The 27,417-nt window shown below is 36.4% G+C and overlaps 1 pseudogene; it reads left to right on the top strand.

Annotated features, from left to right (window-relative positions):
- The first annotated feature begins 2,230 nt into the window (after nt 1–2,230).
- Nucleotides 2,231–25,759, top strand: LOC136854464 (acylamino-acid-releasing enzyme-like; annotated as a pseudogene).
- Nucleotides 25,760–27,417: the final 1,658 nt, after the last annotated feature.

The raw sequence follows: 27,417 nt of genomic DNA, 5'->3' as shown, positions 1-27,417 counted from the left end.
TTCACCACACTTCACTTCTGCAATTGAATGCAGAGCTTATGATAATCTCAAATAGTAATAAATAACTGGAAGACAGTCCCCTGACCTTCAAAAGTTTAAATTTTGTGTTCTTTTTTTCTCCAACCGTCATAAAAAAATATGATTCTACTCGAGTTTCTGCATACTTATTTCTCCTACAAGGTGGAGTTTTATTCCTCCCTCTCTCCTTGTTGATTGTGTATTCTTTTGGACCTTTGATAAGACTGGCTATTTCAGCCTTTTATCGTAGTCGCTAGTGACTTTCCTGTCGACTAGACATGTTAATATTAACAATTAAACCTGTCTTTTACTTTACAAACATTATTCACTCTTCCGTTATGTGGAATTCATTTTCCTCCTATCCATTTTGAACCTCCAAACCAAAGGTTTCTCCATAGGCCTAGGGAAGGTTGGAAGCAGACTGCTTGAGAGAACCACGCCACATTAGTTGGATCTCACTGAAAAACTGGGGTTTAAAAAGAGATAAATTTTAGACTTTTGTAGAAAAAAAGCTCATTTATTTCAGGACAAACGATTGCTGACTGTATGATGAAACTTCTTCTTCTTCGTTTAACGTGCCTTTTCCCATTTTTCATATGGGGTAAGCACAATGAAACCTACCGTATATTCCCAGTGACATTGTAACTAACGGGAGTGGTAAGCCGATTATGAGATAGCCTTAAATAGCGTATTGTTCGTTAGATAAATAAATAGGAAAGACTAAAGAATGGTTAAGAATGGAAGTTCTGACACAGTAAATGGCACTCAGAAGTCAACGAGACAACGCCTTAAGCACAGGCGGAAGTGTGGATGGCTTAAGGACCATCCGATTTAGGTGGGGGGCGGTTAAAGACAATTTTGGCCAACTTAGTAATGTTTTGACCAAGTTGAACTGCTGTAGATGCAATATGTAGCCTAGAGGTAATGTTATATATGCAAACCTAAACTTTATGGTTATTTTTTAATTTTTTTATACGACAACATTTTTCCCCGAAAGTATTTTATGATGCAAAGAAAATAAAGATTTTAGTTTATTCATCTGAAAAAAGAAAAAAAGGCCTATGTATGTGTTTGTGTGTGTGTCATATATGTACATACACATCATACACACACACATATATATATAATATATATAATATATATATATATATATATATATATATATATATATATATATATATATATATATATATACACACACACACACACACACACACACACACACACACACACACCATACAGGCGTGTATTTAAACACCAATTACTGTCCACTTTTGACCAAATCAAAATCAACATTGAGATATACATTTAATACCAAGGAACACTTCTTTAGCCGTAAAGTGTTGGAATGAAAAATGAGAAGATATAGCTGTGATCTCTGTAAAAAAAATAGAAGGGGTAGAATAGTTTATAAGATAAAATTAGAAATAAAAGATTGATATAAAGAGAAGACCTAATGGCATATGTTAGATGATGATTGCCGTAATCAAAGAATTGTGAATTAAACAACAAGGAACGAGGAAGTTCAGATACTAATAAATAATTTAAAGTGACCATTTTAGCTACGCATATTTAGCTCACAAAGGACTTTTATACTTCGTTGAGAATAATGTTCTTTTTATTCAGATTTCACGGTAGAATTTCACGCCCCCATAACAGAAGTAGCAGGAATCCATTACGATTTCTTTGTAACGGCTCAAGATTGTAACCGTTATCGTTATCATGATTTGAAAGCGTACGGCTTTCTCTAGTTCTACTTTTATTTTGCAGCTTAATTGATTAAATTTTGATCTTATTAACTTGATATAGTCACAGACCATTTCCATTCTTATCTATTCGTAAATTAGGAGTCACTTTAATGGAGAAATTGTCAAGTATTTAGAATCTGTGACTCATCATGTTGCACCATCTTATCTGCACCAACGAGTTACGTTCATGGCATTTGGTTATCATGAATTAATTAGTTTCTAAGGCTTAATTATCTCATTTAATGTATTAATTAACTCTACCTACTTTATAAAGCCGGTAATTAACTGAGGCAACTTTTTTTCTTTATCAGCGCAAAATCTCGAAACGTTCGATAAAAATTATTCATATAGGTTAAACTGAGGTATACTTAACTTATTCATATATGATTAATGTATTTTTCATGATTATCAACTGACCTTAAATAATTAGGCAATCATCACTGTCCAGGTCACCTGCTGACCTTATATAATTGGGGTATTTGGGCGTTTAGGCCCTTCTTCCTCTCACATGCTGTATTCGACCCGAACGGGACAGAGGCTTAATCCTAAAGACATCCAGCCGTGCAACTTGGCCCAGTAGTTGATTTCGGCAAAGGTAAACTTTTCTAATGTTAATTTTTAATAGAATATTTATAGAAAAATGATATAGAATGAGACTGGGAGCCATTATTCCTAGTTAGGCCTAGACCTAGACCAATCCTCACTTACGTCATTTATTTCCGGATTTATGTATAATTAAGGCGATAAACTGAACATCATTTGCCGTTGGGCATGATTTTATCATTGCTTTTATACGGAATGATCAAAATTTATCGCCGTATAGGGCCTATAGTAAGCGGTGTTCCAGGAAAGTTTTGCTTGGCAAGCATAGGCTTACGCCCCTTTACCCCGACGTATTCTAGTGCTGTCGACCTTGCCAGTGCATTTATTTAAGCCTTTGTTTTATTGATTGATTGATTGATTTATCACACTGGCGGTTATGTCGTTTCTGAGGCTAATAAAAGTTTGGGGACGCCAGTAGGCCTAGGCTACTATTATGGATGCGCCGCATTAATAATTTATTAAGACTATTTTCGCCGAAAGCTTAGGCCTTTTGTCGCGGGGATAATGGTGGCCTTTCAGTCTAGCCTGTGGTTTGAACGAAATGGAAGATATATAATAATTTTTTAAAGTAATTTTACGATACTTTTAATTTCTGAACGAAGTTACCACGGGCGTTGAGGTTGGACCCTCAGGTTAGGTTAGGCGGGGGAACGTAAGGCCGGAATGCGTTCTTGTAATTCGTAACTTGAGGGAATTCGAGTCAGGATGTGTGCGAGGGGGGGTGGGGGGGGATGGGCGTGCTGGTCCAGGAGCTGGGTTTCAAATACTTTCTATACTTTGCTCTTTTGGTGAAACTGATTTCAAATACTTTCTATACTTTGCTCTTTTGGTAAAACTGAGGACTATTACAGCGGCCTGGTTCCGGCCAGTCGCCGACCATTTACCGCCTCTTGCTCATGATTTTGTGTATGTTTATGTTATGGGATGTTAACATCCTTTTATTTATGTTTTTATGTTCACCCTATGGGTACTAGTACTGTACTAAAGACGGTGACCATTTTACACATACTGTAAATTGGTAGTTGCCGAGCCAATGGGGTGCGGTAGTCGTCTTCAGTTTTACCGCTCCTTCTATGACGCAGTGTCAGCTATGATTTTGTTTTTCACGTTGTGTTTCTCTTGGTCAGTGGTTAGCAGGATTGCAGTGAACCCCCCGTATTCGCGGGGGATGCGTCCCACTACCCCCCCGCGAATAGGTCAAATCCGCGAATGCTTAAAACCCCTCTAAGAACACTTAGAACTGCCCATTTTGTAGCTTAAACCAAGAAAAACCCCATAAAAATGCTTATACCTGAGTATTTTAATAGCTTTATCACAAAAAGTGCATTTATTCATGAAAATTATGTGAAAATACAGTAATTAGTGAATATTTCTCAGGGAAAAATACCGCAAACGGGCGAATTTTCCGCGAAAAATGGCTAGATATGTTCCACGGAGAAACCCGTGAATGCGTGAGTCCGCGAACCATGAGAATGTGAATATGGGGGCGTTACTGTAATTATATATTACTGGAAGTGGATGTCTTCCTCCTTAGCAGTTTTCAAGATTAAGATTACATATTTGTTGCTTTTAATATGGATTATTTTGAGAAGCGATACTGTATTGGTTTCACGGGAGTCAGGATCCACCACGCTTTAACTTCGGCTAACTCACTAGTATAGAATTATCCCAACTCCTGACTGTTTTTTCTTTCTATTTCTAAATCTTGAGCTGAAAACCCATATAGACAGAGTCAAAACGACTATATATAGACCCAAGAGGCTTCCAAAGGGAAATCGGCTTCCAGAGAAAGAGACAGTTTATAGGAAGAGGCGATAAATAATGAGGTGTCTGGGAACAGGAAATAAACAGGTACACCTGAAATTCAGGGGATGTCATCAGAAAGCAGGAATGAGTTTGCTCTTCTTGAAATATTCTATATATTGGCGATCAGAGGATTCCACAACTGCACCAGGCAAACCATTCCACCTTTCGGTTGTAGCCAAGATGAAACTCCTAGCAAACTGCGTAGTATTGAACCTGATACTAGAAATGTCACGCCGTTTGCAGCAGCAGCCTGAATTGTATGAGTTCATATTATTTTGAGGCTATGAATTATTCCTATATTATTATTGGTAATATTTAGTTTTTCAGGACATTGTCTCATCTTTTTTTTCTCTTCCAACCAAGAGCTCGTGCCTTTGAAACGTAGGTAAAGTTAGGCCTACTTAGTCTCAGTTTTTTAGGTTACGCAGTAATCTAAAAAGCATGGACGTTGCTCTTCTATAAACCAGTTTTCCTAATTTATACGCCAATAACTTAAAAACTAAGTTAAGACTCTTATGTTAGCAGGGAATAACTCGGGCTTTTGATGGGCTTAAATCTGTTACAATTTAACTGCTTGTTCAGCTTCTATTTTATATCATGAAGATAAACCAAAACACTTATAGGCAGGTACTGTACTGTAAGGATACCTATTAATGGGCATCCTTGTGACAGCATTGTTAGCAAATACTGGCATGGTAGTTGTATTTAATCTGGTTTGCATACTATAAAATATGATAATTCTGTGCCTGCCATATCTGTAAGATATGGTGACTATAACCTTTGTGTTCTTATAATTTCAGAACCTTGCAGAAAACTGCGAATGCTTAGGGTTTTGTCTAGGGTATGCTTTATTAAGCTTACCGTTCCTCAACTCAGTCAGAAAAGATATTTCCAGGCAAAGGTAACACTTCAGTTTATTTTTCAGCTTTGAAAAAGGTGCAATAAATAGTTACCTAGCGGCTTATTTTCTTTGATATTCGGATTTGCCAGTTATTGCAGTACATATATCAGGAATAGATATTTTTATAATGTCCTTCAGGGTGGTCGAGTGGGTTGTATTGGTTTATTAAACGGTAAAACTTAAAATGAAAGTATATGAAATAGAATTAGCATTGGCTGGTAGGTGTAGTTCTTGCAAATTGTTTTCAAATATTCTGTGATATGTGTACATGTTATTAACAATGTTACTCATGCAATAACTGCAATTTACTGCATTGGAATATAAAATTTAGGCGTACAAGGACTAAAAGGGGTTGCAGCTAGGAGCCAAATGGGTGCTGCAAAGAACCTTAAGTAATGCATGCAGTGCAAAGCGTGTGGTGCATCGATGGCGCTAACCCCCTAAGGGGGCATTGTAATTATTTCATTAGTATTGTGGGAACTTGAATAGTGTTTTGGGTGCAGAAGTCTATATAACCTTTGTGAGTTAGTTTGGTATCGTAAGCAAAAGCATTTTTGCAAAATGGGTGGCCAAAAACAATGAAATGAGTAAAGGACAGTAAATAAATAAGTCAATTAAAATACCACAAATAAAATTGAAAATAAGTAAATAGTGTTTAGTTTGTCCCAAGTACTGTACAGATTGACAAAATCATAATAAAATTTAACCACACCTGAGTTGTATTTCTAGATGTTTATGGGCTTGACCCTAAGAATTTGTTCTTGGGCGAGTATCAGAGTGAGGTACAGTAGTTACAGAAGCTGGACTGATAGGTAGGATGAGAAAATCAGAACTAGCGGAGTAAGAGACAAGTGGAATGCAGTTTCAGTGTATGAAAAGTATGCAGAGAACTCACTTTGTGCCCAGCCCTTTCAAGGGAAGCTGACGCAATAAGTTTCATCTTAGTAACGATGGTATATGTAGAAAGATGCTTTTGAAAACCTTAGGCATAACTTATAGTGCATTACAAGTCATCCTGTATGTGTTAGGCCCTTAGTTTACTGTAAACGCTTGCATGCTTGCCTTGTTCTAAAACGATACTGCCTTTTACACTGGTACATTGGTTTGCAATCTTTTTGTTGTCTGTTTAGGCTTTAATAAATTCTTTATTATCGTTCTTGGTCTAAAGCAAAAGATTACTCCTGAAGATGATGTACAATTGCATAGCGGTATGAATTTCTGTCATCTCAAACCCTTTACTTTAAGATAGCTTTAAGTTCTGTTGTGAAGGAGTGGGTTTGTTTATGAAAACCTTCACTTTGGTTTAGTACAAGTATATATTTTTTATCATATCAGGCAATTTATTTTTAGTAAGAATAAGTAGTAGTGTTTGATTGCTTAACTGAATTAATGTACAGGAGTATTTATACAATCTACTCGTCACTTTTTACCAGATATGCATGTGGTAATTGTAATAACTGTAATGCCCTCTTAACTTCTCGAATGCTTCACACTTTTCGTGTATACTTGTCACCTCAAAGCCTCAGATCCAATGCAAGAATATGAAGTAATTCTGATGTCTGGTAGCAGGATTCGAACCTGCATCCAAAGTATCAGAACGAGGTCACGTTGCTGACTTTCATGCAGTCAGGTTGGCAATGCAACCTCATTCTGACACTCTTGATACAGGTTAGAGTCTCTGCTACCGGACATCAGAATGACTCACATTCTTGCATTTGGATTTAAAAGTGTGAAGGATTAAAGAAGTTAAGAGGGCACTGTGGACATTACAATTATGTGCATGAGTGTTTTTGGAACCAGACATAATCTTTGCATACTTTCAATTTTTCCAGATGATTGACTCCATTGTTAAGGCGTATAAATCTGTTGCCAAAATTAGTGACCTCAAAAATGCCCAGATTTTGAGTGTCTCCCCAAATGAAGAGGGTAGCAGTCATGATGTCGCAGTTCAGGTTGGTTGGCTAACATATGCATAAATATTTTTTTATGAAAAGTTTATTATATTTGGTAAAATGACTTGGAAGCAGTTCTTATGCCCTTTATGCATTTTGAGGGCATTCAGCATTTTAAGAAAGCATTTCATTTCTAAAAATAAGTAAATGCCAGACAACTTTACATGATGGCATTAGAGATGTAAATTCATGTACTATCTGCATTTGCATAAGTCAGATTTGTCCTACAATGTTAAGTGATGCCTCATTACCAAATCTTGCTAGTTTACAATTGTCAGTACAGTAATTGGATTATTTTAACCTATTTTTTGGTCATTGGTACAAATCAGAGGCTTATTACATACTGTGTAGTGGTTTTGGTTGCTAGTAGAATTAAATTGCCCTCTGGAGACATTTGAAAACAGGCTTGGAAAGTCATAGATATGATGTAACTTCAGAACTTGCTATACGAAGACAAACAATTTTGTAAAGTTTTTAGAAATTGTGAGGCCTATATTTGCATGGAGGTTTAATTTTGTTCTCGTTGCATTATAGGTCACCTGGAGCTCGCGTAATCTGTCTTCCATGGAGAGAACCTTCACTAACTCAGTATATATGGTTCAAGGCAAAAATGTGATTTCGTTTCCACCAAATCCAGCGCATAAGAATGCGTAAGTGATACTGTAATTTGATCACGTGAGTTTTGAAATGAGCTCCATCAGCTTTCATTCTAGCCCTGTGAAAGCTCAGTAAGTCATCTCAGTGGTATGGTTAAACTACTTGATAATGATACTAGTAATTTTTAGTAATGTTGTAATGTCATTTGTGTTTGTCAACTGAGTTTGCTGGTCAGGACTGCTGTACCCTTGGTTCTCCAGAGATACTGACTTGACAAATTGTGCTGACAGGATAACAAGAAGGTCCTGTACTTATTTGCCATGATATAAAAGGGAACAAAATTGAAAAGGGTACAGTTGCTAAGTTAAATTACTTGGGAATTGTGTCATTGCAATGGTTAGACCCCAAGACAAATATATTGAATTTCAGTTCTTGGTATGTGCTCTCCTACTATAGAGTGCACAGTTTGCAGACTTCAGTCTCCAAGCTAGAAGAAAGACTATTAGAAGCAAAGGTTTGTATGGTGGATGAGGATGACTCCTTAAGACTAGGACCAGCAAAAGGCCTCATCTCAGCGTTCCATGCTCATCCGGAGAACTCCTTAAGGTGATGATATAACTGCCAGTTCCATTGAAGAACCCAGTGCAGCTGGCATAGCTGAAGAAAGGAGCAAGTGTGGACTCGCTACTACAGAATGAGTCCCACTTTTTCTGGGGTAGGAGAAGGCAGATTTGCCAGGCATAGAGGCAGTGCTAGTGCTTCTGCCAATGAACTTTTGCCTCATAGTCTCTGCTGAATAGCCTCCATTCATGAAAGTTCATCCTTTCCAGATTCCTGTTGTATCTGAAGCACAGACAATGCAGGAGGTTTCCTTCGTTTAGGAGCCACCCGGGAATTATGTCGGAAATATTAGATATTTAGCAAACTACTCTTTGTATGGGCAGCAAAGAGCTGCTATGATAGTCAGTGGCCCGTTAGAAACCATGACCCTGTATCTCCCTATTCTGATTACGTCGTATGTCGAGAATTCATCGACTTCCAGGCTGTCCCAGGGTTGTATCAGAACATTTATATTCCAGAATGCTGGACCGAAAAAACTTAGCAAAATGATGCAGTTTGTGGTTTAAGATGGTTGCTTCTTAGGGTATCGCCATAGATGACACGTCCAGAAAGTGATGCCAAAGATTAGCCCATTTTTATTTCCACACGTAGACAAAACAAAGCTTTCTGTCACTGACTCCAATTTGAGCGTGCAAAGTAAAATCAGTGGCAAGAACGTAATGCAGACTCACTGCAAGTCCTACCCGAATATGGACTCTTTTGTCCAGAGACTCAAAATACTAGTCATTCTCAGGAAAATCTAGTAGTGGTCATGGACTCTGCACTGTGGTTAATCAGATATTGGACTATAAAAACTCTCACCATGCTTTATGTATCAGGAACTTTTTCGTTTTACAGGATCCTTAGTCAGCATAGTCCAACTGGAAGGCGATCAGCCTACGTCTTGGCGTCTGAAAAGGACAAGGGGCGGAATGTATAATGATTATCGAAAAGATGGGTCGATGGTGTCTTTCGATCTCAAGGCTGCAGAGTAAGCATGGCAAAGGTAATTCAGTTTGTTGAGCGGATGAAAAGTGTTTCTCGGATATTGCAGTGTTATTTTTGTAATTCGGTTATGAAGTAGATTTTGAAGAAAAATAAAGAACGTGTTTTGGTTACAAGGCAGGGATATAGAGTATGATGCCGTCACACATTGCAGTGCTGTAATCTTTTATCAGAATTAATAGTGTGATGGTTTTAGAGAGTTGTGATAGGTGAGCATAGTTCATGAGCTCAGTTTTGTCATGTTTCTCATTTAATGTGATGTTTAGAGTTATGATTCCCTTTGTTTTTCATTTTAAGTTTTTGCAGGTTACTTGCAGCTTTTATTGTATATGTGTGTTTCTCATTCATCATATTATCTTAAAATGCTTCCATAAAAAAAGAATGTTAAGACCAAACTAAGTTCTTACCTGTATACTGCATTGTACACCCTGTATTTCAGGTTTACGCAGACGGGGAGTTCGCGTGCTTGGAGTGGTCATCAGATGAAACCAAGCTGATTTACATAGCCGAAAAGAAGAAGCCTAAACCGACAAATTTTCTGGTGCAGCCCAAAAGGTAAATAACACCTGGGTCTCCATACTTGCTTTTATTGTCATCTCATTGAATTCTTGGTCATAAGCAAAGCAGTGTACCTGCAAGTTATTAACCAAACCTTTCTCAGAATACTTGTCTTTTGTCTCGTGTTTTTCTTCTTATTGTTCTTGGGCAAACCACTCATTTTTGTGTTGCCCAATTGTTGTCTACATCTTATTGTTATGTGGACCATAGTGGGAAACCACGGTTTTTGTTTAGATGAAAAGCAATATCAGGAATCATGAGGTATGTTCAAAATAATAGAGTAGCAAAGAAAACTGTTGTTCATTTGTGTAATCAGGTCATGAGATGACAAACAGCAGGAAAATAAAGCAGTGATAATTACAGAGATACATTCTAACAAAACCTTAACAAAACAAGAGTATGCTGTATGTACGGCTTGGATAGTGGACTGCCCCTAGGAAACTTCATTGTCGTATATACCTTTGACCACAGGCAGCTCATTCAAAATTCTTACTGTTATGATAGTCACAGGTGAATGTAGTGCATATGCTTTGTAACAATAACGGACCAGAAGAAGTGGACTTTGCTTGCAGTTCGTTTCCTAAATACTGACTGTGTGACATTACAGTTCCGTTTGTAGAAAAATGCTTGATTGTGTGCATCTTGCTCAAGGAAATAGATATGACGTTAGAACATTTATGGCGCAGGTTGGAATTCTTGTTCACTGAAGTAGAGAACAAAACCAACTAACAAGCATAAGCTTGTGTCACACATTAAAGAATAGGTGTCCTGGTAACATTTTTTATTATATGTATGCTTATTCTTATGTGATTATCAGCATGCATTTAAATTTAATCTTAGGTTAGTTTTAGTTCTTCCTGATAACTACTAATAAGACTCCAAATTATCTTTATGTCAGTTAACTTCGAGTAATAAAGTTCAGCTATTATGTACTCATTAACTTTTGGATGTTACACAAAATTAAGTTACTGTATTCGATGTTGCATTGAACCTTATATTTTTCTCTTCAGTAGCAATGGTGAAGACACGAGAGGTCAAGAATTTCAGTATGTAGATGACTGGGGTGAGCAACTGGAAGGCAAACATAAGGTAAAGTATATTGATTTGTTTAATAAGAAACTTAAAGTATCATGTGGTACTTTGTATGTTACGGAATATTTTTCCTATATGAACTGTGAGTAGTTCGTGTGAGTGTTTAAAGCCCAGCAGGTCTCAGCTGACAAATGAGCTTTTTGGTATATTTTGTCTTTTAGTAGAATGTGAAACTTTCTTATGATTAATTATCTTAATCTTGTAATATTTTGAGTTGATTATTGTGTTGAATCTTGTAATATTTTGAGTTGATTATTGTGTTGCAGGACCTAGCAAGAGTACTACTTGTTATTTTCATTCACAGGCAGTTCCCGGTTTACAACGGGGGTTCCGGTTTTACGCCGTGTCCTAAACTGAAAATTGTCGTAAACCGAAAAATCGTTGAAAATCGTCAACAATCCTAAGAAAACCTTACTTTTAATGCTTTGGGTGTATTGAAAACGATGTAAGCTGCAATTTTATTGAGTTTTTCATCAAAAAACCTCCAAATTTTTATTATTCTGCTCTTTTGGAGCCATATTTCTGCCGATTTTCGTCACTAGACAAGCGCCATAAAACCGAATCGCTGTTAACCGGGGACCGCCTGTATAAATTTAATTTCTATGTGGCTCTAATCCCTTGTTGAAGTTAGGTCATCATTTCAGCATCTTGAGATGTGTCATCTCAAATCTTCCTCATCTGAATTGTTACGCAAGCTAGTTTTCTCTAAAAACAAATTAAAACTAATTTTTATTGTACAAACTCATGATCCCTCCTCTATGTCTACCAGTTTTTAATGTTTAAGTTGATTTTTCAGGGAGTAGTGTGTGTTCTTGACACGGTGTCAGGGAAGTCAAATGTCATGAGCTTCCTAATGAGCTTTGTCCTGGACAATTAGTCTGGGCTCGATGGGATGAAGGCATATTTGGTGTTGGATTTGTCAGCACACCTTATCGTCTCAGCCTCATTTACTGCCCAAATAGGAGTCAGCTCTTCCACATGGATTTGGAAGGCAGCTTCAGTGAAGTATGATTGTGTGAAAATGTTTATTCCATTTTGTTTTTGTATGTGGATATTTTAAATCATCGATTTTAATCCAGACTTTTACAGATGTGTTGAAGGATAATGTCATTTCAGAGAAACTGATCTGTTTGCTGACATAATTAGATGGTCTGTCTTTTCAAGATAAGTTGTGAAGATTACTCAGGTTTTAGAAAATGTTATAAGGCTTCAGAAGTGTTTTCTTTTGTTTTCAGGTGAAATAGCAAAAGGTGTTAGCAACATAAGAACACCCAGAGTGAGCCCAGACGGCACAAAAATTGCCTTCTTGCGTTCAGCTGTTGGAGGACCTCATGCCAAATGTGCACAGCTGTGTCTCCTGTCCTGGCCTGGTAAACAGGTATGCAATATTGTGTTAAACTTCTAGGAACTGTTTACACTCTTTTACAGTGAAATGAATTGAAAATATTTTCATTCTGATTTATTTTGTACCTGTTATCCATTTACTATATGTTGGTCTTTCCCACCTATTGGTTATTATGAAGCTTCCTATTGGTGTTCCAGTATTATTTTGAAGAAGAAACAGTAAAACCTGTTTTCTTTTACATACTAGGAGCCTGCCCTTCACACGATTCATTTTCCTAAACCGTGGTTAAGGCCTTTGCTTGTTGCAGTCTCTACCAAAAGGCTAGCCTCTCGTCTCGTTTTCTTTCTCTGTCAGCATTTATATCTGGTATTGAAGTTTCAAGCCTATTGCAGATATGCTGCAGGATATTCATGTGATTAACTACAGTATGTGCCGTTCCCTTTGGGTCCGAGATTGACCGTGGTGGATCCTCTGGCCACAAGCTGAGCTGAGTGAGATCTACATCTGCTGAGCCTTCTTGTTGAGGTACCAAGAGAATTATGCCGGCGGCCCACACTGCTTTGGCAACCACACTTACTGAGATATCTCTAGGCCATGCAGTCTCTCACACTTCAAAAGAGATATCTCTAGGCCATGCAGTCTCTCACACTTCAAAACTGGACACCATCTAGCATCTCCTTCAAGAGAAAGCATTTCATGCAAGTTTAAATGGATGTTGAGCGTAGTTAGAGGGGTCTTTCTTCAGAGCCACTGTTCAGCAGAGCACTGAGTTTCTAGTCTACCACCTCTGAGATAAACTCCTCTCTGCTTCTGCAGTTAAGGGCTACGGCTGGTTTCTTTCCCAGATCTTCTGGCTGAAGGGCGTAGACCTCTTTGCTTCAGTAGAGGGTCCATACTCATGAAGAGCTTTGGACAGTCTTACTTTTCTTGCAGACTCAAATCTCTGGAGTGGGAAGTGTCTTTTGTCCTTTTTTAAATGGCATGTTCATTGCACATACGTCCATTCCCCAGAGAGTTGGGGGGGTAGGTGGTGTAGCATGTGTGAAATGATTCTATCTATTTCTGTCCACCATCTGTCCTCCTCACGTCTCTTTCATTTCTGTTTCATCATGTGATTTTGTTTTAGTTAAGTGATTTTCTGTGTTATATGATTATGAATACATTGCATGTATAGTACTACTGCAACGGATACAGAAATGTTTTCTATAAATAATTCCAAGTGTAATTAGATGTACAGTACTCTATATGAATTTTCAATAAGTGTCCTAGAGTTACTTGGCAGCTATTTAATGAATACATTAAATATTTTAAGGGGTCAGGAACAGAGCCCCCATTAAATCCACGTTATAATGCTTGCATATGTGATTTCTCACCTGGTAATCTGTTTTTGGGGAACATTACTGAATTATATAGGAGAGTTGCATGTTGATATAAATACGAAAAGACAGTTACCCTTCTTCTCAGATGTGTGTTGTGTATTAAAAAATACAATACAGTGTACTGTACCAAGTTTCATTCTGATAAAGTGAGAAAGTCCTAGGTCCCATTAATTAGGTATATTTCGATTGCTTTTTTGTAAGTTTCAAACTTTTTTCTCTTTCAGGAAAAAGTTGTAATTGACATCGTTCCAAGAACAGTGGCCACGGAAGAAGGGTACAGCTTCAAAGGCATATATGGCTACAGTGGCATTCCTCGACGCTGTTGGCTTAGCGATAGCAAACGCATTGCATTTTCATCTTACCACCAAGAGAATATACTGCCATATATTGTAAACGTTGGTAAGAATTGTGGATTTATAGTTGTTGTTATTCCAAAGATAAACACTATTCATGTAAATCAACCCTACAGGGGCCATTAATTTGAAATTTAAGCTTGCAAAGAATGTGACGTTCATATGAAAAAAATGACAGAGGTAATAGTAATAGTAAACGCAGAAAGATGAGGTAATTTATTGGAAAAAAATGAAAAAGATGGATTTGTAAATTAATAGATAGTTAAAAATAAAAATAAATTATCAGTAAAAGGTGAATGGTTTTAGGGTACTAATACATTGCATCTTTGCTTGAACTATTGAGGTTCTAATTGCACAATGTCCTGTTTTGGAACAACAGTCATACTACTTATAGAAATTATTAATTTTAAGAATTCAGTACAGTATCGTCAAATTCTTGATTATTCTAATACCAGACATTATGTCCAGTTCTATTAGACTTAGGATCACTTGTGTATCAACTAAACCACCAGGCCATTCAAAGAAAAAAAATATCACTGGTCATTGTATTGTTCATGTGTAAAAACTAGAAATCTCTTATGATACTTCTGGTGAAATTATCTTATGTTCACATAGGTATATTCTATCCAGTAGATATTACGGGGGACACTGTCAACAAGGCCTATGAACATCTCAAATCTGATGTCCTGTAAATTTGTCATTACATGAATACATTGCATGTATAGCACTACTGCAACGGATACAGAAATGTTTTCTATAAATCATTCTGGAAGTTGCTGATTAATGTTTATGTAAACATGAAGCAAGTTAGTTCCAGTGTTCATACGTAGAATTCTTATACAATATTCTTTCAGTAATGTATTTCTCTTTTGTCTAATAGTCTTTTCTCCTCGTTTAAAGAAAATTATGACTGAAATTTAAATGAGATTTTGTATGTGATCGATAAAAGTGGAGTGCAGTGATGATAACTATTGATTTTGTGTTTTTCAAGTGACGTTTTCAGAACTACTTTAATGGTTTCACTTGTATCTTAAGTGGAGCTAGAATTTTGAAAGAGTGTTATAGATGAAGGGTGATGGAGAACGCCAATTTTATTTCATAGGCATCTAATAGCAGTACTATGTACTTAAGTTAGAGAAAACCAGTCAGTATTCAAACACATTCATTTGAAACCAAATCATTAAAGTACAAACATATCCTTAAAGTTTTGAGACAGTGGATGGGCAGCAAGGTGTAACAACGCTCACTCAAGTTCTAAACATCAAATAAAGCTGAAGAGTTAAAGACCTCAAAAATATCACAATCACGAAACCTAATTACACAATTAAACAAAAGGATACTTACTAAAAACTTCCCAACTTCATAAAACAGTTTTACTTCAGACTTTGTCTATAAGCGGTGACAGCGTTTTACTTCAGAGTCGGAAGCATTTATCAAGCAAAGTCAGGTTTTATAAGATGACAAAAAAACAGCAAGTACGGAAAGTCAGTTCACATAAACAAGAATGATGTCGTCAGTATTGGTTACTAAGCAGATTGTACACGCTGAGTCAACATTTCTTACATTTAAATAAGAATGCCTCGGTGTGTAACATGAAATTACACGTGGTAATGGTCCTCTGCTTGCTTTACAGACACTGATGTGATTACAGTGTTACCACACATAGGTAGCTATTCTGTGGCAGATGTATGTGATGACTGGTTGTTGGTGGATGCCTCGTTTCTAAATCTCCCAAATCGGTTGTACCTTGGACACATTCCTGATGAAGGACAAGAAAGGCAGATAAACTTCAGTGAGGTAGGTGAAATTTATGTATCCATTGTCCGAACACCGTATCATGCCAGTCTTGATTTTATTTGCTTTTTTTCACACAATCCTCTGTCATCTAGTTGGAAAGTGTATAATGGAGCCTATGTCGGATTGATGTCTCTGGACGATTCTGAACAAAGTAAGCAAGCAGTTAAAGTAGATTGTTAAGATTATTACAAACAAGATTATTAGTTCATAGGACATGTTGAAAACCAATTCTGAATCCACTCGTCTCTCATACAATTAGGATCGACAGACCAGGTTGCTAGTCTAATTGAAAATGTACTTTAGGTTATTATACCAAATTTCTTTTATCCTTTTGTGATGTGGACTCACAGCACTTTGTACAGTGTACAATATTGCATGGAGCTTTTTGAACCTAGGCTGTTCTGCCTTTAACTCTGCCGAATCTTAATGAGTTTTAACATTTTCAGGAGTTTCATGAGTAGCTTCACACATTGCTACTTGATCGCAGATTAAGAAAATGGTTAATTCGTAAATGTCACATTCTGCCTGCAAGTGGTAGTGATGTACCAGATCAAAGTAAATTAAGCACAGCAATCTTATCGCTAAATCTCATCACACTGCATTTGTGTTTAGAAGTACCTGCTGAGCACCATTCACATGCACTAAACATTGAGCCCATTGTTTTGGGAATGTCCAGAGTCTGGGGATCCTGGAAGCAGTCCTTTTGGACTTGCTGTTGCCAAGTCCCCATTGTTCCTTCTGATTGACTTCTGATAGTTATCTTCCCCCTTGGACTCGTCTGCTAAATAGCATTTCAGCCTGTTTAATTACAAGTGATTTTGCTATAACTGACTGTTTATTGGAATGGAATTATAAAATTTAGGCCAAAAGCCAAGCACTTGGACTTACGAGGTCATGCAGTGCTGAAAGGGATATTGAGAGCAAAAAGGTTTTCAAGGTGGAACAGAGGAAAACCTCGCAGTTGCACTCTGGAAAATAAGTTGGAAGAAAGAGAATATGAACAGAGGTACAGTAAAAGGAATGAAAGGGGTTGCAGCTAGGGGTTGGGTTAGGTCAGGTCAGGTCCCTTCAGCCCACTGCAAAGAACGTAAAATAATGCCTACAGTGCACCGCGTGAGGTACACTGACGCCGTTAGGCCCCCTCCAGGGACAAACTGCGTATCCTTACAAACATTCATCGTAAAGGAAAGTGGCCCCCCCCACCTTCCGCACACTGTCAGATGGAGACTGCACAGCGGAATAAGAACCACTGATAAAAACTTTAGGTAATAGGGAACTGGCTGAGCATGTGCCACGGTTAAAAGCTCTGAATTGGTTTGTATGGAAATGTGTATTATCAATATAGAAAACAAATAAATTGATACAACAGCATCACTAAAAACTTTCCCTCTTTCGACAGGTAACCGAGCAGCGAGAAATTGACGGAATCGCCATTCACTATCGCAGTCATTTTGGCTTCGTGAATGACACTCCCCATCCTGATCCAAAGTATTCTGATATACCAATTTCAGTCATGTATTATGGTCCAACTGATTTAAAAGAAGGTAAGTGTTTTTCTGAATGGTAAGCGACTTAGCAGTAAATGAGTTTTCGCCAGTCTCTTCTGCATTGTGAACTTTCTACCAAACTTCTGATCTTGTCCAGGTCGTCTTCTATGTCCTCTCGGAACCCTTAATGGACAGGAATCCTCATATGAGTATCTATAACAGGAGAGACATCGATCAGTATGCCTTGAGATTTCAGAGGAGGATGTACTGCCTCTTTGCAGCTCCAGGATGTCTTATTAATATACCCAGGGATTGCTGTAGGTTTTAGTTCTTATCCTTTATTATAGTATGTTGGCTGTAATTGTAATTTTTTACAAAGAAAAGTACAAAGAAATATTAGAAAAATGTGTATACTTCACAAAAAGTTACTGCATCTCCCCATCTCAGTAAATCTCGTAAATATTTTGCAACAAATATACTCAGAATATGTCACCGATTTTAGTTCTTCTCTGTTATGATATTGTGTGAGCTGTAATTATAATTTTACAAAATAAAATAAATTATTAGAAAAAACTTGCATAACTTTGTGAAATCAACGTATTTTTACGAGTGTCTTGTAAAAGAGGCCGCACACAGGGTCGTAAATAGTCGCTTTTAACTTCCCGTGGAAGGTAGGGAAAAATATTTAGAATTTTTTTCTTACATCATGTGCATTTGCCTATCTTCCTCTTTCCAATGATGAGTTTTTTGTTGTAAATTGGCCAACCTTAAAGTTTGCCCGGCCAGGGGTGTGCTTGATATACTGTATATTTAACCCATCCCTAAAGGGTTAACGAGTTTCTGGCGTTTTCATAGATTTTCGTTGTGCTACTACACTACTTTTCTGACTAATTGCTCCTTGTATTACATGCTCAAGCAGTCTCAGTCTGGACATGATAATGATGTTATCATTATCATGCTTGAATAATGAATGAATACTGATAAACAGCCAAGTAAGATAGGGCATGAGTCATTCATTTGGATGGCTTTGTCAGTCTTCATTTGGTTAGTGTACTTCCACATCTGCTGCCTTTTGACAAACTACTTGTATTTTTCATCATCTGCTGAAATATCACTTTGGTCAATTGCACACTTAACATTACTGTACTACAGTATTAGCTTGTTTGGAAAATTTATGGAAAATTTATGATTTATAAGGTTTAATCATTGCAGTAACACTTCTGATGTTTATTCAATAGCTTTTTCAACTTTTAGAGTGGGTATTGTATAATTTAGAAAGGCTAGTAATTGTTAAAATATTTATTGATTTGTTTACAAAGTTATGATATGCTGACTATCATTGTTGGGGCAGCAATTAAGCATCAGACATTCAGTGTTATATTGGAAAACTTGACGCGAACATTATTATGTAATACACTGTCCTTTTGTTGTAAGTACTGAAAAGAAATAATGTTTAGTTCCAGTACTTATACATTACTCATGAAAGATACTATCTTGCAATACTTACAGGCCAAATTCAAACTGGTTTACTCCTTTTTTTTTTTAATTTTTAGGTGAACCAAAGAGACCCTTGATATGCTGGCCCCATGGCGGACCACACGCAACGTCTACCAATGTCTACAATGCATTACCTGCTTTCTTTGTGAAACTAGGATATTCTATTGTTTTTCCTAATTACCGTGGCTCGCTAGGATTTGGAGAAGATGGGGTGAATGCTCTGCCTGGCTACTGTGGAACCGTTGATGTGTCTGATGTCCACAATGCCACTCTTTTATGTTTGGAGAGGTAGGAGTGTGGAGAGAGTTGTGCTTACTTGCCAAATTCAGTTTCCAGTATATAGTACTGTTACTTCATATTTCCATGGTTTAAACTGTTACTGTACAGGGTATTAGAAATAATGACAGGTCCTCTCACCTATCCAGTGTATCAGTTTCATTTCATTAAAATTGAATTTAACTTTTATCATCTGTCAATTTTTGAGATTTCATGTTGGTTCAAATGCACCTGAGAGATGTCACCTAGTTCACACGACTGGAGCTACCACTATTTTATAATTTGTCGTCAGTATGACAAAATCATTTAATCAAATGGAGGAGTCTGTTAAAGTTGACAATGGAGTTAAAAACTTACTTGTTAATCCAGTTTATCTCTTGAGTATAGGAGTTTGTGTAGTCATGACTTATATTACTCTGCCCTTGGAAGTGTGCAGAAGTTATGATACCTGTTGTACACTACTATTTCAGGTTCAAGGATGTCCTTGACCCTAACCAAGTATTCCTGTTGGGTGGTTCACATGGAGGTTATTTAGTTACACAATTGGCTGCACAGCACCCAGTAAGTAAAAACATCTGTCAACCTCATGTTTTTGTAGAGATCTCTAGGTTCATGTTTTTTACCAGTTACATAGTATTATTAATATTATTCAAAATGAACGAGCTTTCATGTAAAATAAGCCTTAAAGACTGTCAGCTCTCACAGTGGGCAATCAGACAGAAACCGAGAGAAAGAAATGGCTAATAAGTCTTAAAGATATATCAACAAATTGACCGTGACAAATTGGCCTTCTTGCTAGTGGTGAGTAAACCAAGAACGCGTACATTACTTTCTTTATTGGGATCATCTTAATCTTCATTATTTGTTTTAGGTGGCATTAAGTAAAGTAATTATTTTAGTGCCCCATAACCAAGTTAAATACTTTCAGATTTTATATGTATATATTTTGAACAATGCAAATGTTTCAGTCATGAAGGGGAGAAGCGAATTATAAGAAAAATAAGAAAAAGACTTATGATTCAAAGAATATCAAGTTTTTAAATGGTGGGACACTGTAACCAGAATTTTTAGGTGGCAGTATTAGGTAGATGGCTTCATGAAAGTTAAAAATCAAAATGGTACTTGAACCAGACCAACTCTTGAATGGTTTGATATTTGTGTTATTAGTTTAGATAAAAATAAGAAGCCTGATTTGCAGGAAAAAATTTGTTGATGTTCAAGTAGGAGTGCATTAGCTTCCAAAGTTGTAAATTCATTCACGAATGTACAGTAAATATATATGAGCTTGGTATTTACAGTACGTAGATCGTTACAGTGATAGTCTACAGTACTGGATGTTCTTGTTGTGCTTCAAGTTATTTTGGTAGGTACTGTATTTAGTACTAAAATGAAATTTTCCAAGTTTTTAATTGCAATTTCACAGTGCAGGAAGTGTAAAAATGGCGTAGATGGTTGTTTGTATTATACATTTTATTATATGTAAAGGCTACTTAAATTCATATGCTGTATATGCTGTAAAGTGAAATAAAACAAGGACGTACATTATTTTCATAATTCCTGTGTGTGAATCTGCATTTCAAACCTTGAAAGATTTTATTTACGTAGACTGGCCTCTGAAAAATTTATCTGCCTGACAAAAACATTCAGTAACCCTTGATAATGCCCAATACAGTATAGTATACTGTATTGTATAAAGTTATATACTTGGTGAAGTATTTGCAAGTTACAGTTTATCACACCCTTAGTCCTTTGCATTTACTCTTCTGTGGAAAGTAGTGATACCTGTGTTCTACATTTTAATGTCAGGAATCAAGTGTATTCCTCATGTACAATTGCATTTTTGTATTTTAGTTTCCCCTAGAAATCTGTTCGTGTGAGTACCCGGTAAGAATGTAGTAATATTATTCTTTAACACTGATACATCCCCCTTTTTTCATTCACATAGGAGACTTATAAGGCTGTTTCAGCTAGGAACCCCGTAACAGATATCCCGGGTATGGCTAACGTCACAGATATTCCCGATTGGTAAGTGAGTGTTGACACTTGTGTTCTGTCTTCTTAGGGTACATATAGTGCCATTGCCTGTAGAAACCCATCCTGTGATTATCCATCGGCTATAGTCTACAAGGATAATCCTGATTTGTAAGTACTTTGTGATATGTTGTACTTGACAAAAGTTATTTGAGTTAACGTATAATCTGTGTGAAATGGTAATTCAAGGTAATATTGTAGTTTTCTCTCTCACCCCTTTTTTAATTTTCTTTGTATTGTCTTTGTAGTATCCTGTTAATTTGTAGTATCCTGTTAATTATGTGGTACAGTAGTTGTTAAGTGTTATGTCATTTTTGTAGCGTCCTGTTTCAAAATTTTACGGTACAGTAATTGTGTCACATAATTTTAAACTTTTGATGTTTGTTTCGTATTCAGTACAATCTAAGTTTTTTCAATTTTAGCCATATAAGAATGAGATAATGGTTACCAAGTGATTGAGTGTTTTATTTTATGAGTTTTTTGCTAGACATTAAGACGGTAAAAAATTGTAGTTGAAACAGGTTGGGGATGTGTTTGGTGAATTTTGGTTAGAGAGTATGGATGATAGGTGTACATTGCATGTTTTAACCAACCAGCTTTTATGAGTTTGTTTGTTATGTTTACCTTATGCAAACAATCATGAGCTCTAGATTTATTCAAATGGTCTTAACTTCTTGTCTGCTCTGAAATGCTGGACATTGCGAGATATGAAAATTTTTCTTCCTTCCCTGCACGATTGATGGAGGATGGGTCCATCGTATCTGCATGAACTGTTACTACATTGTTAGAATATTTTTAATACAGTTTATAACTAATATGTTAAGTAAATTGAAGGCAGATGCACAAAAGAACAATCCACAAATGTTTTACCCTAAATTTTCTTTGCTTGACTCATTCATATTCATTCTAGGTTCACTGTACCGGGTAGTAGGTTGGCCAAGTCACCAGCTACTTATAAAGATAATGCCATTGAAAATTAAATACAGTAATTTGTTAAAAAAAAGACTGCCAACTTCAAAACTGACATATACAAAAATTTGAAAAGTAACTCACAAGACTGACCATAGAATCAGCAGAGTGGGTACGTTGTAGGAGAAGCTATGGGTGAATTCAGTTCTGTTTAGAATGGGACAAAAGTTGTTAAAAGAGATGCTTATGATTTCAAAACAAAAATATCAAGTTGGGAAGTCTGTTGTTGTGGAATGACTGGCCTTCAAAGAAACAGGTAACTTTTTATAAAGTTTGAAACACTGGATTGTGAATCTGTTTTTGAGAGGGTCATAAAAACAATGACCTGGAATAAATTGAAAAAGATTTCTAAACTGTTTATATATCAGAGTAACCCATTAGTAAAAAAGGAAGCAATTTATGTGTTTAAGGCCTGTAATACTCTCCATAGCACAGAGAGAGAGAGAGAGAGAGAGAGAGAGAGAGAGAGAGAGAGAGAGAGAGAGAGAGAGAGAGAGAGAGAGAGAGAGAGAGAGAGAGAGAGAGAGAGAGAGAGATTTCTTCTATATGCTCATCGAACCATGAGTTTTGGTAGTGACTCTCATGCATTCACAGGTCTTATGTCCTTATACGAAACTGTATTATTCATTTAGTTGTTTTTCTTCAGGACGTTTGTAGAAACTGGCTTCCCATTCGCACATGGAAAGGTTCCTGATGCAGAAGTTCTTGGCAAGATGTTTGAGATGTCTCCTACAAGGCATATCGAAAACCTGAAAGCACCAGTGCTGTTCCTCGTCGGTAAAAACGACAGGCGCTGTCCTCCAGCTGGTGCCATTTTCTTACACAAAATGCTGTTGGCCCGTGGTGTTGATACAAAGTAAGTTGGAATGCTTTCTGTAGTGAGGGGTCTGGCCCCTCTGAAAAGCAACAAATTCCGTTAAGTAACAAAGATTGTATATTACAGCTACACTTTGAATATTTATCTAGATATCTACAGCCGACTGCAAATAGACGTAGTTCCTAACCTAAACGAAGCTCTACTTTATACTTAACATTCAACTTACGAGATTTATTTCAAAATGTTTCACATCTAAAATGGTAGCACATGGAAAATAATCATAGTATGGTGGCTGATAAGTACAGTTAGTAGCACAGGGAAAATAATCGTAATATGGTAGCTGATAAGTACAGAAGTTAAGATTAGGCTTGTTGAGGTGTTACTTTTTCAGAATTTTCCCTATCACTTCCTTGTGTTTGGTTTTAATTTGGTTTTTCATCCCTTGCTTTGCATTTTTGCATTCTTCAGTGGTTTAAGGAAAATCTTTTGGCTTTATCTGTCACCCTTCTCCTAGGAAAATTATAAAGTAAAGGTATTTTCGTTTAGTGTAAAAGAGAAGGAAGTCCGGTTTTATAATATTTCTCTGCAATCAGTCAGTCCTCATTCACAATTTGTCAAACGTCTTCTGTTTGAGTATGGATGATAGTATGAAATTCTTCATTTTATACTTCATGCTCAAATTGTTTTTAATAAATTTATTTAATAAATTTATTCATTTATTTATGATAAAATAAAGTTTAATATATACTTACCCAGTAATTACTTAGCTAAGAGTTTCAAACTCAACGGCAGCCTCAATTTTGAAAATTGTGGTAGCGATAGTCTTTTGTTTATATAGGTGACTAACCCCACTCACTTTCGGGGTAAGAAAGAGGAACAGCTCGGCCAAGAGCTTCACTTTTGTTTATGCTCCAATGTCCATGTTAGGTCAGGAGGGCGGGCCCCATCCGTAATTACTGATTAAGTATATATAAGTGGACTTGGGATTGCCGGAAAGTCTTGGGAAGTCTGCTAGTAGTTCGAGGAGTTCTGGGAACCATTCCTTTTGCAGCCAAAGAGGAGCTATCAAGGTCATCTTGGTGTTCTGGTGCGACTGGAACTTCTTATGAAATTCGGGTTTTAAATATTTTTACGGTGATTAGAGATGAAACATCAACAGTGATCAAATATTCTCTTGTGTACTGTTATAATATGTGTGATAATCATAGCCAACGAAACTTGTAATGAAATACGGTACAATAAATCAGACAAAGGAAAAAATATGGCAACACTGCCTTCATTTATTTGTTGTGAACTTGCTGAATTTGGTTATTTTCGTGTTTACGTATGAAACTCGGATATTAAATATTTTTATGGTGATTAGATCAGTACAGTATAAATGGATTCTGTAGGTGCAATAACGTGTTATAAATATTTTGCAGTGCTTTCTCATTAAAGTATTTGTATACTGAGAGAGTGAGAGAGAGACCACAAGAATTTTTTAATAAATTTATGGGAGATGGTGAGGACTAACCACAAAACGGCATAAATCAAGAACCTACTGTAGTAAATCATTATTTTTATCATAAATGTATTTGTACATAATCACAAAAATACTAACATGATGTAACAGACCTAGCGTTCTGTTTGGAGGTACGTGCCCCATCGTTCTAAACTACCCACATATTTGAGATATCCTAAAATACGTACCTGTTCAGTAAATGTCATTTCAAGATCATCTTACAACACAGGAAAATATCACTATATGTAAAATGTATGCCTAGTGCAAGTGCATTACAGTATGGCAGAACGATGCTTAAAGAAAACGTGCTTGTCTGAACGATAGGGGATACTCAAGAGTAACAGTTGTAGGCTGGTACTTAATTTTGCAAAATGACTTTAAAATATTAGGTTGTTTTGGGATGATAATTTGAGGTATATTTTTGTTTGAACTGTCAAGTTTGGCGATGAACTGTAAAAATAGCCAGTTATAAGTGCTTTAGGGGTGTATATAACCTATTTAAGAGTAACAGTAGTAGGAGAGTACTGTAATGTAAGGTTACTGTAGGTGTTTTGGGATGATGGTTGGGGTGTATTTTTTGTTTGAAGTTATATTATATTGTTTTAGTATGATAATTTAAGGTATATTTTTGTTTGAAATATCAAATTAAGCAGTGAAATGTTAAAATACGTGGTTATAAGCATTTTAGTTTAGGGGGTATAAGGTATTTTGGCAGTTATTAAGCATTTTTAGAGGGGATTTTTGCATTTCTGTAAGTAAAATATGTGACAGTTATCTATTTCAACACATTGATGCATCATTTGGGTTTATATCATGAGAAAAATAAATAGTAAAAATTTTTATTTTATTTTAAGCACAGTCCAATACAGCACGAAGGAACGCGTGCTTGAGAATATCACTAAGTCCATGTCAGAAGGTCGTGATTTAAGCATAGTGTATGTAAACAAAATTTTTGGTTTGGTAATGCAAAATGGGTAGAACTGTGTGAAATTCTAGACAGCTTAATTCTTTGGGGGTGTTGAAGTTACTGATAACTGTATTATCAAATAGGCATTGTTCGCAATCTCATGAATTTGGTTTGAATGTTTCCTTTTTCAAGAAATTTACGGATATATGTCGAGTCATAATGTACCTTGTTTTCTTACTTTCAGACTCCATGTCTATGATGACTGCCACCCTCTGAGTAAAGTGGATGTGGAACTGGATGGGATGATCCATACTGCCCTTTGGTTTGAAAAATACAGACAGAAATGATTTGCATTTATTGTTCAAACCTTGAATGGCTTTTCTTATACCTTTTTGGGAAAAGATGGGAGAGATGTAATGGGGATCTGATTGTTCAGTATACACTGTCTAAATCATGCTTATAGATATATAAAAGTTTTTCATTTGTACTGTTTGGATTTCTAAAAGAGTTTTTGGAAGAATTGCAGATTTTATTTTCCTTTTTCACTCTAAGTAATTTCAGGTTATAGCAATGTGTCAGTGGTTACGATTATATACTTCAGGGGATGTGGATGATTGCAGAATGCGGACACAGAATAAACCTCTGCTTTAAGCCTAAACTTTAGACTAACTATACCATTCTAAGAACACCCTATCCAGACAAATGCTAGTTAACAAAACTTACAGAATCCACATGCCAGTGTAGCAATGCAGTATAAAAGAAGCCCAACAAATATTTTTTTTTCGTAAAGTACTCATAAACAGCACTTTAGCAAATTCATGACTAAGTATCCATATATCACCACACACAAGCAATCCATAGGTATTGCTTATGAAAAAGTGATGAATGTTGAATGTCTGTAAAACTAAAATGAATAAACTCATGACCAAAGCACAACAGTAAAGATGAACATAACATCTGCACAGTTTGTTATCGCACTACTTTAGGCTAAACTTTCCAAATCTACTGCACTCGTTTTCTATAATAAACATACTGTGAGGGATGCTATTGTGCCTCTGACAGAATGATGGGCTGAAACTTCCGCAAATCTTGATCTTCTTTCTCCTGCGAGCTTTGGAAACGTGGATAGAAATATTACGGAACACAAGACTACAATCCGGGAAACTGGAAATGAATATCTCTGAATATGCCCTACAGTCTTTATAGTTGTTTGACATTTTATATTTTTTGAAGTACGCTTAAATACATATTACGGCCACATGCGTTTGTTTAAAGAAAGTAAGCTTTGTAAATAGTACATACGCTTTATGTGTTATGTATCTGTTTTTTCTAAATTGTTTATTAATTAACTGCAGTTCTAATTGAGTGCACTGCAACAAGAGAGAGAGAGAGAGAGAGAGAGAGAGAGAGAGAGAGAGAGAGAGAGAGAGAGAGAGAGAGAGAGAGAGAGAGAGAGAGAGAGATGAGGAGGGTGGAGAAAGGGCGTGATTTGCAACCTACGTAATGTAGCCTCGTAAATGAATGGTTCATTGTATATTGGAATAAAATATATTTCAGTATATCTAGTTATTACACATATAAACTTAGTAACAACCATTCATTTCTTAGGAGTATAATGAATAATATATAATTTTGTTATTGCTCACTCACTGCCTTACAGTGGCAAATGAAATACATAAACGCCCTGAGCCTGAATTCTCAGATTTCCAACAACCAGACCTGTAATACTGTTGGCATACAAATGCAAGATTTAAGGATATTGGAAAACGAAAGGCAGGAGGAATAAAAACATTCTTTAGGCAGTGACCCGGAATGTGTTTATCCTGTCCGCGTACGTTAGAGTGAAGCCGAGAAGCTTAATAGACCCATAATTCTTCTTGTGGGCGGAAGTTACAACTCCACGCGATGCATTTAACTGAACTTAAACTCAGGAGAGTCGACAACCTTCTGGAACGCAGTCGTTATTGACTCCTCGTTCTCTAGAAGAGAAGAACGTGCGGATTGGAATTAGAGAGACTGCCTTTTTACAACGATTTGTCGGGGTGAATTATTAATAAAAACTGAATTGGAAAAAATCATATTTTAAAAAACCTACCAGTTAGAGGAAAGTCAATAGTCTTTTTTTTCATAATTATTTTTTGCTCTGAAATCCAAGAGAATCAAAGAAGAAGGGAAGTT

This window comes from Macrobrachium rosenbergii, chromosome 29 (genome assembly GCF_040412425.1).
Source record: "Macrobrachium rosenbergii isolate ZJJX-2024 chromosome 29, ASM4041242v1, whole genome shotgun sequence".
Classification (NCBI taxonomy): Eukaryota; Metazoa; Arthropoda; class Malacostraca; order Decapoda; family Palaemonidae; genus Macrobrachium; species Macrobrachium rosenbergii.
The sequence above is the reverse complement of the archived record's forward strand: the minus strand, read 5'-3'. Positions and strand labels throughout refer to the sequence as shown.